Here is a 13154-nt window from a genome sequence, read left to right as displayed (position 1 = left end):
ACTTCCGCCCCACTTCCTTTGTAGGAGAACTCGTATTGCGCATGCGCACAAGCGCCCCACTTCCGGTCAGTGAATAAGTCTGTTTATGTTTCTCGGTCTGTTCTTCCGTTATCGCCGTCGCGTCACTTCCGGTCGCGGGCGGGATCTTCATCTATAGGCTAGGCAGCTTGTCAGTCATCGCGGCGGCCATTTTGTGGATGATTTTGATTTCTGAAGCTTACATCAGTGCCGAGTCTCTCTCTTTGACAATAGTAGTTGTCCTTCATTTATGTGGCCATTTTGTTGGAGTTTCTGACATCCAGTGAATACAACAGTGCAGAATTCCGTTTTGGAAGCAGCGAAAAATAAAAATAAAAAGATGTATATGTTAGTGTCTATTCTATTATAGAATTTTCAATTATCATAATGTGATCTGAGACTTTTAATTGGGGGAGTTTTGAGAATGTAAATAACAATTGTTGCAAAAAAGTGATGTTTCTTGTTCAAACAGCGAGGTGGACAGAACATAGAATTAAACCATAGACCATATTTATACTAGTCAATTTGTGGCATAAAAAAGTTTTGAATACATTTTTTGACCTTAGAGGAGTAATAGATAACCTTGTATACATGGTATAGGCATAGGAATAATTTCAGAATGGTGATAGTCAGTGAGGAGATAAAAATATAAATATAAACTAGTTTCTGATATCAATTATGTGCATATGTGCTAGACAGCGTGGAAACATTTAGGATACGTTAGTATATTAATATAATATTACTCAGTCATATACTAGTTTCTGGTGGTATATATAGAAAAATAGTGCATATGTGTATGACTGGTTGTGAGAGTTGGTGATGTGTTAAATTGATTATTGCTACCAAGAACCTGTGCAATGGTGATTTAGCCGTCTATTAGTATTATTTTTGAGCCTGACAAGGCTCGCTCTTCTACAGTACCCAATATTCGCAAGTAGTTACCCACTTGTTACTGATTGGGCCCAACACTGCTTAGCTTCCAAGATCGGACGGGATTGGGCGTAGAACCAGTGCGGTATGACTGTAGCATATAATGGAATGAGTCAGGCATACACTATAAAAGATTTTTATTAAGATAATTAGTGACTATATACAGTGTTTTACAAATGGTGGTGATCGGAAAGTAAGTATGATGATGTGAACCAAGCTTGAAAAGAAGAGAATTGGCTTATCTGTATCCAGAAGATTTTGGAGGGGGGTACTTCTCTCATAGAAATGGAGCGATTTCATATCCCTCATTGAAGCCCATGGGGTGTGCAGTTTTTAGTTGGAATATCCAAAACATCTCTCTTTGAGAGAGTTTCTTGGCAAGGTCTCCACCCCTTTCGCCACTGGTCACGTGTTCGATGGCTTTGAAAGTCATCTCTTCTGGATTAGAATTGTGTTCCAGTTTAAAATGTCTGTACAGTAAGTGAGTCTCTACTTTGTTTTTGATACTTCGTACATGTTCTTGTACTCTAATTTTCAAGGTTCTTTTTGTTTTACCTACATATTTTTTGTGGCATGTACATTCCAACAAATAGATTACAGATGTAATATTACAGTTCATGAATTCTTTGATTTTGAATTCTTGTGTGCCGTCTGTATTGCAGAAGGTTTTTCTGTTGGGATTAAGAAATTTGCAGATGTTGCAGTGTCCACACTTGTAAGATCCGATACATTTGGGGAGAGAGTTGGAATTTCCCTCTAATGGTATTTCTTTTAGCATGCTGGGCGCGAGGATGTCTTTCAAATTACGTGATTTTCGGAATACTAGTTCTGGTTGTGGTGGAAGGATCTTCTTTAAGATGGGGTCCATTAAAAGTATGTCCCAGTGGGTTCTTAGTGAAGTCCTGATGGTTTGTTCATGAGAACTGTAAGTAGTAACGAAGGAAATGGACTCCTTTTGTGTCGTGTTTTCCTTATAGGTCAGCAAATTTTCTCTCTCCAAATTTCTTGTCTTGGTAACAGCTTTGTCTAGTATAGTTTTTGGATATAACAGAAAAACCTTCTGCAATACAGACGGCACACAAGAATTCAAAATCAAAGAATTCATGAACTGTAATATTACATCTGTAATCTATTTGTTGGAATGTACATGCCACAAAAAATATGTAGGTAAAACAAAAAGAACCTTGAAAATTAGAGTACAAGAACATGTACGAAGTATCAAAAACAAAGTAGAGACTCACTTACTGTACAGACATTTTAAACTGGAACACAATTCTAATCCAGAAGAGATGACTTTCAAAGCCATCGAACACGTGACCAGTGGCGAAAGGGGTGGAGACCTTGCCAAGAAACTCTCTCAAAGAGAGATGTTTTGGATATTCCAACTAAAAACTGCACACCCCATGGGCTTCAATGAGGGATATGAAATCGCTCCATTTCTATGAGAGAAGTACCCCCCTCCAAAATCTTCTGGATACAGATAAGCCAATTCTCTTCTTTTCAAGCTTGGTTCACATCATCATACTTACTTTCCGATCACCACCATTTGTAAAACACTGTATATAGTCACTAATTATCTTAATAAAAATCTTTTATAGTGTATGCCTGACTCATTCCATTATATGCTACAGTCATACCGCACTGGTTCTACGCCCAATCCCGTCCGATCTTGGAAGCTAAGCAGTGTTGGGCCCAATCAGTAACAAGTGGGTAACTACTTGCGAATATTGGGTACTGTAGAAGAGCGAGCCTTGTCAGGCTCAAAAATAATACTAATAGACGGCTAAATCACCATTGCACAGGTTCTTGGTAGCAATAATCAATTTAACACATCACCAACTCTCACAACCAGTCATACACATATGCACTATTTTTCTATATATACCACCAGAAACTAGTATATGACTGAGTAATATTATATTAATATACTAACGTATCCTAAATGTTTCCACGCTGTCTAGCACATATGCACATAATTGATATCAGAAACTAGTTTATATTTATATTTTTATCTCCTCACTGACTATCACCATTCTGAAATTATTCCTATGCCTATACCATGTATACAAGGTTATCTATTACTCCTCTAAGGTCAAAAAATGTATTCAAAACTTTTTTATGCCACAAATTGACTAGTATAAATATGGTCTATGGTTTAATTCTATGTTCTGTCCACCTCGCTGTTTGAACAAGAAACATCACTTTTTTGCAACAATTGTTATTTACATTCTCAAAACTCCCCCAATTAAAAGTCTCAGATCACATTATGATAATTGAAAATTCTATAATAGAATAGACACTAACATATACATCTTTTTATTTTTATTTTTCGCTGCTTCCAAAACGGAATTCTGCACTGTTGTATTCACTGGATGTCAGAAACTCCAACAAAATGGCCACATAAATGAAGGACAACTACTATTGTCAAAGAGAGAGACTCGGCACTGATGTAAGCTTCAGAAATCAAAATCATCCACAAAATGGCCGCCGCGATGACTGACAAGCTGCCTAGCCTATAGATGAAGATCCCGCCCGCGACCGGAAGTGACGCGACGGCGATAACGGAAGAACAGACCGAGAAACATAAACAGACTTATTCACTGACCGGAAGTGGGGCGCTTGTGCGCATGCGCAATACGAGTTCTCCTACAAAGGAAGTGGGGCGGAAGTGACGTCGGCCCCGTCCCCGGACTGTTTTAATGAAGTTTTATACTATTTAATACTCGTTTTTCATGTATGAAAAGTTTTATGAGGTTGTTTTTTAATACACTAAGCTACCGTTATACCAGTGTTAAAAAACTCACATAAGTTAATAATATTAGTCCAGACAGGAAGTGATGTCACAACTATCCATTTCTAATTACATGTGCTATAAATAAGAGTACCTGTTCAGTAGTCCCATACCCCTTGATGAAGTCAGAGTGACGAAACGCGTTGGGTGTACCTCCATTGACTCTCCACCTTAAAAAGATAAGCAGCATTCTCTCTTTTTTTGGATATTTTATCATCATTGCCTTTATATTATTTGTCTTATTGTTTTAGCTATCCTTTTAGTTGGTATTAATTTTTAGCATATACCCTCCGGCCTTTAAACCCACTGCGACATTTATTATAATTGGTTTTATACCTTGGTTTTATTTTTTGTATTAATAAATATACTACTATTTTTTAAGTATCCAGCTAGTCTCTTCATATTTATTATAGTTTACTAGACACCGTTGGTCGCTGAAACCCTCATCCCCCCTTTTTTTTATACAATTTAACCTAGGCAGTTTATCCCTGCCTAATACTTGAGGGTTAGCTGACGCCTTGAATTATGTAAGGAGTGTCTGATTCTGTCATATTTATCTATCTCACACACACCTGTGGCGCCATACTTCCACTGCCCAATATATATATATATATATATATATATATATATATATATATATATATATATATATATATATATATATATATATATATATATATATATATCCTGCGCCTAAATTTAGTGCCCCCCCTCTCTTTTATACCCTTCTGTAGCTTACAGGACTGCAGGGGAGAGCCAGGGTGCTTCCTTCCAGCGGAGCTGTGAGGGAAAAATAGCGCCAGTGTGCTGAGGGAGATGGCCCCGCCCCTTTTCCGGCTGACTTCTCCCGCTTTTTCTGGAATACTGGCAGGGGTATTTTTACATCTATATAGCCTCTAGGACTATGATGTAGATTTGCCAGCCAAGGTGTCTTATATTGCCCTCAGGACAATTCTGCCCTGTCCATATGGAAAACCAGATAGGGGCTTTTATGTGACAAAGCCGCTAATTCTGACACACGCCTAGCTGAAGCCAAGGCTAATAGCATGACCACCTTCCACGTGAGAAATTTTAACTCCACGGTTTTCAGTGGCTCAAACCAGTGTGACTTCAGGAAACTCAACACCACGTTAAGATCCCAAGGTGCCACTGGAGGCACAAAAGGGGGCTGAATATGCAGCACTCCCTTTACAACGTCTGAACTTCAGGAAGAGAAGCCAGTTCTTTTTGAAAGAAAATGGATAGGACCGAAATCTGGACCTTAATGGAACCAATTTCAGGCCCAAAGTCACTCCCGACTGTAGGAAGTGAAGGAAACGGCCCAGCTGGAATTCCCCCGTAGGGGCATTCCTGGCCTCACACCAAGCAACATATTTTCGCCATATACGGTGATAATGTTGAGCCGTCACATCCTTCCTAGCCTCTATCAGCGTAGGAATGACCTCATCCGGAATGCCTTTTTCTGCTAGGATCCGGCGTTCAACCGCCATGCCGTCAAACGCAGCCGCGGTAAGTCTTGGAACAGACAGGGCCCCTGTTGCACAAGTCCTGTCTTAAAGGCAGAGGCCACGGGTCCTCTGTGAGCATTTCTTGCAGATCTGGATACCAGGTCCATCGTGGCCAATCTGGAACAATGAGTATTGTTCCCACTCCTCTTTTCCTTACGATTCTCAGCACCTTGGGTATGAGAGGAAGAGGAGAAAATACATAGACTGACGGGAACACCCACGGTGTCACCAGTGCGTCCACAGCTATCGCCTGAAGGTCTCTTGACCTGGCGCAATATCTCTGCAGCTTTTTGTTGAGGCGGGATGCCATCAAGTCCACCTGTGGCAGTTCCTACCGACTTGCTATCTGCATTAAGACTTCTTGATGAAGTCCCCACTCTCCCGGGTGGAGGTCGTGCCTGCTGAGGAAGTCTGCTTCCCAGTTGTCCCCTCCCGGAATGAACACTGCTGACAGTGCGCTTACGTGATTCTCCGCCCAGCGAATAATTCTGGTGGCTTCTACCATCGCCACCCTGCTCCTTGTGCCGCCTTGGCGGTTTACATGAGCCACTGCGGTGATATTGTCTGACTGAATCAGAACCGGTTGGTCGCGAAGCAGGGTCTCCGCTTGACTTAGGGCGTTGTATATGGCCCTTAGTTCCAGGATAATGTTGGAAATTTCTTCCCTGTGTGACTGCCCCCCACCCTCGGAGGCTTGCATCCGTGGTCACCAGGACCCAGTCCTTAATGCCGAATCTGCGACCTTCGAGAAGGTGAGCACTCTGCAGCCACCACAGGAGAGACACCCTGGCCCTGGGGGATAAGGTGATTAACCGATGCATCTGAAGATGTGATCCGGACTACTTGTCCAGTAAGTCCCATTGGAAGGTCCTCGTATGGAACCTGCCGAAGGGAATGGCCTCGTATGATGCCACCCTCCTTCCCAGGACTCGAGTGCAGTGATGCACTGACACCTGTTTTGGTTTTAATAGATTCCTGACCAGTGTCACGAGCTCCTGAGCTCTCTCTATCGGGAGATAAACCCTTTTCTGGTCTGTGTCTAGGATCATGCCTAGGAGAGGCAAATGAGCTGTAAGAACCAACTGCGACTTTGGAATATATAGAATCCAGCCGTGTTGCCGTTACACTTCCAGAGAAAGTGATACGCTGTTCAGCAACTGCTCTCTTGATCTCGCTTTTATGAGGAGATCGTCCAAGTACGTGATAATAGTGACACCTTGCTTCCGCAGGAGCACCATCATTTCCGCCATTATCTTGGTGAATATTCTCAAGGCCGTGGAGAGACCAAACTGCAACGTCTGAAATTGGTAATGACAATCCCGTACCGCAAATCTGAGGTACGCCTGATGAGGTGGATAAATGGGGACATGAAGGTATGCATCCTTTATGTCCCGAGTCACCATAAAATCTCCCCCTTTCAGGCTTGCAATGACTGCTCTTAGCGATTCCATCTTGAACTTGAACCTTTTCAGGTATATGTTCAGGGATTTTAAATTCAATATGGGTCTGACCGAACCGTCTGGTTTCGGGACTACAACATGGTCGATAATAACCCCCTCCTTGTTGAAGGAGGGGAAACTTGACCGGGTTCACTACGGGTGGCCGGCGGTCGGGCTCCCGGCGACCAGCATCCCGGCGCCGGGAGCCCGACCGCCGGCTTACCGACAGCTTGGCGAGCGCAAATGAGCCCCTTGCGGGCTCGCTGCGCTCGCCACGCTATTTTATTCTCCCTCTATGGGGGTCGTGGACCCCCACGAGGGAAAATAAGTGTCGGTAAGCCGGCGGTCGGGGCTCCCGGCGCCGGTATACTGAGCGCCGGGAGCCCGACCGCCGGCAAACAGAAGACCACCCACTTGACCACCACCTGTTGAAGACACAATTTGTGAATTGCAGTTAACACTGTTTCCCTCTCGTGGGGGGAAGCCGGCAGGGCCGTCGGTGAGGGGGCATCTTCTCAAAGTCCAGCTTGTATCCCTGAGACACAATATCTATTGCCCAGGGATCCAACAGGGAGTGAACCCACATGTGGCTGAACTTACGAAGGCGTGCCCCCACCGGGCCTATCTCCGCCTGCGGAGCCCCAGCGGCATGCGGTGGATTTTTGTAGAGGCCGGGGAGGACTTCTGTTCCTGGGAACTAGCTGTGTTGTGCAGCTTCTTTCCTCTGCCGCCGCCTCTGGCAAGAAAGGACGCACCTCGGACTTTCTTGTTTCTTTATTCGAAAGGCTGCATTTGATAATGTCGTGCTTTCCTAGGCTGTGCAGGAATATAAGGCAAAATATCAGAATTACCAGCTATAGCTGTGGAGACCAGGTCCGAGAACCCTTCTCCACACAATCCTCAGCCTTCCATATGCCTCTTAAGTCGGCATCATCTGTCCATTGCATATTCTACAGGACACGTCAAGCAGAAATCGACATAGCTTTGACTCTAGGACCCAGTATACTCATGTCTCTTTGGGCATGTTTTATATATACATATCTCTTAAGACAGCATCTTTAATATATATATATATATATATATATATATATATATATATATATATATATATATATATATAAGAATTTACTTACCGATAATTCTATTTCTCGGAGTCCGTAGTGGATGCTGGGGTTCCTGAAAGGACCATGGGGAATAGCGGCTCCGCAGGAGACAGGGCACAAAAGTAAAGCTTTCCGATCAGGTGGTGTGCACTGGCTCCTCCCCCTATGACCCTCCTCCAAGCCAGTTAGGTACTGTGCCCGGACGAGCGTACACAATAAGGGAGGAATTTTGAATCCCGGGTAAGACTCATACCAGCCACACCAATCACACCGTACAACTTGTGATCTAAACCCAGTTAACAGTATGATAACAGCGGAGCCTCTGAAAAGATGGCTCACAACAATAATAACCCGATTTTTGTAACTATGTACAAGTATTGCAGAAAATCCGCACTTGGGATGGGCGCCCAGCATCCACTACGGACTCCGAGAAATAGAATTATCGGTAAGTAAATTCTTATTTTCTCTATCGTCCTAGTGGATGCTGGGGTTCCTGAAAGGACCATGGGGATTATACCAAAGCTCCCAAACGGGCGGGAGAGTGCGGATGACTCTGCAGCACCGAATGAGAGAACTCCAGGTCCTCCTTAGCCAGGGTATCAAATTTGTAGGATTTTACAAACGTGTTTGCCCCTGACTAAATAACCGCTCGGCAAAGTTGTAAAGCCGAGACCCCTCGGGCAGCCGCCCAAGATGAGCCCACCTTCCTTGTGGAATGGGCGTTTACATATTTTGGCTGTGGCAGGCCTGCCACAGAATGTGCAAGCTGAATTGTATTACACATCCAACTAGCAATAGTCTGCTTAAAAGCAAGAGCACCCAGTTTGTTGGGTGCATACAGGATAACAGCAAGTCAGTTTTCCTGACTCCAGCCGTCCTGGAACCTATATTTTCAGGGCCCTGACAACATCTAGCAACTTGGAGTCCTCCAAGTCCCTAGTAGGTGCAAGGCACCACAATAAGCTGGTTCAGGTGAAACACTGACACCACCTTAGGGAGAGAACTGGGGACGAGTCCGCAGCTTTGCCCTGTCCGAATGGACAAACAAATATGGGCTTTTTTGAGAAAAAAACCACCAATTTGACACTCGCCTGGTCCAGGCCAGGGCCAAGAACATGGTCACTTTTCATGTGAGATGCTTCAAATCCACAGATTTGACTGGTTTTAAACCAATGTGATTTGAAGAATCCCAGAACTACGTTGAGATCCCACAGTGCCACTGGAGGCACAAAAGAGGGTTGTATATGCAATACTCCCTTGACAAAGTTCTGGACTTCAGGAACTGAAGCCAATTCTTTCTGGAAGAAAATTGACAGGGCCGAAATTTGAACCTTAATGGACCCCAATTTGAGGCCCATAGACACTCCTGTTTGCAGGAAATGCAGGAATCGACCGAGTTGAAATTTCTTTGTGGGGCCTTCCTGGCCTCACACCACGCAACATATTTTCGCCACATGTGGTGATAATGTTGTGCGGTCACCTCCTTTCTGGCTTTGACCAGGGTAGGAATGACCTCTTCCGGAATGCCTTTTTCCCTTAGGATCCGGCGTTCCACCGCCATGCCAACAAACGCAGCTGCGGTAAGTCTTGGAACAGACATGGTACTTGCTGAAGCAAGTCCCTTCTTAGCGGCAGAGGCCATAAGACCTCTGTAAACATCTCTTGAAGTTCCGGGTACCAAGTCCTTCTTGGCCAATCCGGAGCCATGAGTATAGTTCTTACTCCTCTACGTCTTATAATTCTCAGCACCTTAGGTATGAGAAGCAGAGGAGGGAACACATACACCGACTGGTACACCCACGGTGTTACCAGAACGTCCACAGCTATTGCCTGAGGGTCTCTTGACCTGGCGCAATACCTGTCCCGTTTTTTGTTCAGACGGGACGCCATCATGTCCACCTTTGGTATTTCCCAACGGTTTACAATCATGTGGAAAAAACTTCCCGATGAAGTTTCCACTCTCCCGGGTGGAGGTCGTGCCTGCTGAGGAAGTCTGCTTCCCAGTTTCCATTCCCGGGATGAAACACTGCTGACAGTGCTATCACATGATTTTCCGCCCAGCGAAAAGTCCTTGCAGTTTTTGCCATTGCCCTCCTGCTTCTTGTGTCGCCCTGTCTGTTTACGTGGGCGACTGCCGTGATGTTTTTCCCACTGGATCAATACCGGCTGACCTTGAAGCAGAGGTCTTGCTAAGCTTAGAGCATTATAAATTTACCCTTAGCTCCAGTATATTTATGTGGAGAAAAGTCTCCAGACTTGATCACACTCCCTGGAAATTTTTTCCTTGTGTGACTGCTCCCCAGCCTCTCGGGCTGGGCTCCGTGGTCACCAGCATCCAATCCTGAATGCCGAATCTGCGGCCCTCTAGAAGATGAGCACTCTATATAGACCACAGGAGAGACACCCTTGTCCTTGGATATAGGGTTATCCGCTGATGCATCTGAAGATGCGATCCGGACCATTTGTCCAGCAGATCCCACTGAAAAGTTCTTGCGTGAAATCTGCCGAATGGAATTGCTTCGTAGGAAGCCACCATTTTCTACCAGGACCCTTGTGCAATGATGCACTGTTTTTAGGAGGTTCCTGACTAGCTCGGATAACTCCCTGGCTTTCTCTTTCGGGAGAAACACCTTTTTCTGGACTGTGTCCAGAATCATCCCTAGGCACAGCAGACGTGTCGTCGGGATCAGCTGCGATTTTGGAATATTTAGAATCCACCCGTGCTGTTGTAGCAGTATCCGAGATAGTGCTACTCCTACCTCCAACTGTTCCCTGGACTATGCCCTTATCAGGAGATCGTCCAAGTAAGGGATAATTAAGACGCCTTTTCTTCGAAGAAGAATCATCATTTCGGCCATTACCTTAGTAAAGACCCGGGGTGCCGTGGACAATCCAAACGGCAGCGTCTGAAACTGATAGTGACAGTTCTGCACCACGAACCTGAGGTACCCTTAGTGAGAAGGGCAAATTTGGGACATAGAGGTAAGCATCCCTGATGTCCCGGGACACTATATAGTCCCCTTCTTCCTGTTCGTTATCACTGCTCTGAGTGACTCCATCTTGATTTGAACCTTTGTAAGTGTTCAAAAAATTTTTAGATTTAGAATAAGTCTCACCTAGCCTTCTGGCTTCAGTACCACAATATAGTGTGGAATAATACCCCTTTTCTTGTAGTAGGAGGGGTAATTTAATTATCACCTGCTGGGAATACAGCTTGTGAATTTTTTCCCATACTGCCTCCTTGTCGGAGGGAGACCTTGGTAAAGCAGACTTCAGGAGCCTGCGAAGGGGAAATGTCTCGACATTCCAATCTGTACCCCTGGGATACTACTTGTAGGATCCAGGGGTCCTGTACGGTCTCAGCGCCATGCTGAGAACTTGTCAGAAGCGGTGGAACGCTTCTGTTCCTGGGAATGGGCTGCCTGCTGCAGTCTTCTTCCCTTTCCTCTATCCCTGGGCAGATATGATCTTATAGGGACGAAAGGACTGAGGCTGAAAAGACGGTGTCTTTTTCTGCAGAGATGTGACTTAGGGTAAAAACGGTGGATTTTCCAGCAGTTGCCGTGGCCACCAGGTCCGATGGACCGACCCCAAATAACTCCTCCTTTATACGGCAATACACCTTTGTGCCGTTTGGAATCTGCATCACCTGACCACTGTCGTGTCCATAACATCTTCTGGCAGTTATGGACATCGCATTTACTCTTGATGCCAGAGTGCAAATATCCCTCTGTGCATCTCGCATATATAGAAATGCATCCTTTAAATGCTCTATAGTCAATAAAATACTGTCCCTGTCAAGGGTATCAATATTTTTAGTCAGGGAATCCGACCAAGCCACCCCAGCTCTGCACATCCAGGCTGAGGCGATCGCTGGTCGCAGTATAACACCAGTATGTGTGTATATACTTTTTATGATATTTTCCAGCCTCCTGTCAGCTGGTCCTTGAGGACGGCCCTATCTATAGACGGTACCGCCACTTGTTTTGATAAGCGTGTGAGCGCCTTATCCACCCTAAGGGGTGTTTCCCAACGCGCCCTAACTTCTGGCGGGAAAGGGTATACCGCCCATAATTTTCTATCGGGGGGAACCCACGCATCATCACACACTTTATTTAATTTATCTGATTCAGGAAAAACTATGGTAGTTTTTTTACATCCCACATAATACCCTCTTTTGTGGTACTTGTAGTATCAGAAATATGTAACACCTCCTTCATTGCCTTTAACGTGTGGCCCTAATAAGGAATACGTTTGTTTATTCACCGTCGACACTGGATTCAGTGTCCCTGTCTGTGTCTGTGTCGACCGACTAAAGTAAACGGGCGTTTTAAAACCCCTGACGGTGTTTTTGAGACGTCTGGACCGGTACTAATTGTTTGTCGGCCGTCTCATGTCGTCAACCGACCTTGCAGCGTGTTGACATTATCACGTAATTCCCTAAATAAGCCATCCATTCCGGTGTCGACTCCCTAGAGAGTGACATCACCATTACAGGCAATTGCTCCGCCTCCTCACCAACATCGTCCTCCTACATGTCGACACACACGTACCGACACACAGCACACACACAGGGAATGCTCTGATAGAGGACAGGACCCACTAGCCCTTTGGAGAGACAGAGGGAGAGTTTGCCAGCACACACCAAAAACGCTATAATTATATAGGGACAACCTTATATAAGTGTTTTCCCTTATAGCATCTTTTTTATATATTTCTAACGCCAAATTAGTGCCCCCCCTCTCTGTTTTAACCCTGTTTCTGTAGTGCAGTGCAGGGGAGAGCCTGGGAGCCTTCCCTCCAGCCTTTCTGTGAGGGAAAATGGCGCTGTGTGCTGAGGAGATAGGCCCCGCCCCTTTTTCGGCGGCCTCGTCTCCCGCTCTTAACGGATTCTGGCAGGGGTTAAATATCTCCATATAGCCTCCGGAGGCTATATGTGAGGTATTTTTAGCCAAAATAGGTTTTCATTTGCCTCCCAGGGCGCCCCCCTCCCAGCGCCCTGCACCCTCAGTGACTGCCGTGTGAAGTGTGCTGAGAGGAAAATGGCGCACAGCTGCAGTGCTGTGCGCTACCTTTAGAAGACTGAGGAGTCTTCTGCCGCCGATTCTGGACCTCTTCTTATTTCAGCATCTGCAAGGGGGCCGGCGGCAAGGCTCCGGTGACCATCCAGGCTGTACCTGTGATCGTCCCTCTGGAGCTGATGTCCAGTAGCCAAGAAGCCAATCCATCCTGCACGCAGGTGAGTTCACTTCTTCTCCCCTAAGTCCCTCGTTGCAGTGATCCTGTTGCCAGCAGGACTCACTGTAAAATAAAAAACCTAAGCTAAACTTTTCTAAGCAGCTCTTTAGGAGAGCCACCTAGATTG

The 13154-nt window shown here is 45.3% G+C and overlaps 1 protein-coding gene and 2 pseudogenes across 10 annotated transcripts in view; 1 reads left to right on the top strand and 2 right to left on the bottom strand.

Moving 5' to 3' along the window:
* Positions 1-13154, bottom strand: part of LOC135055374 (uncharacterized) — a 902783-nt gene that overhangs the window by 804201 nt on the left and 85428 nt on the right. The window lies entirely within an intron of this gene.
* On the bottom strand, positions 928-1047 carry LOC134897642 (5S ribosomal RNA; annotated as a pseudogene).
* LOC134897640 (5S ribosomal RNA) lies at positions 2572-2691 on the top strand (annotated as a pseudogene).

Source organism: Pseudophryne corroboree, chromosome 3, assembly GCF_028390025.1.
Source record: "Pseudophryne corroboree isolate aPseCor3 chromosome 3, aPseCor3.hap2, whole genome shotgun sequence".
NCBI classification, from domain to species: domain Eukaryota; kingdom Metazoa; phylum Chordata; class Amphibia; order Anura; family Myobatrachidae; genus Pseudophryne; species Pseudophryne corroboree.
The sequence above is the reverse complement of the archived record's forward strand: the minus strand, read 5'-3'. Positions and strand labels throughout refer to the sequence as shown.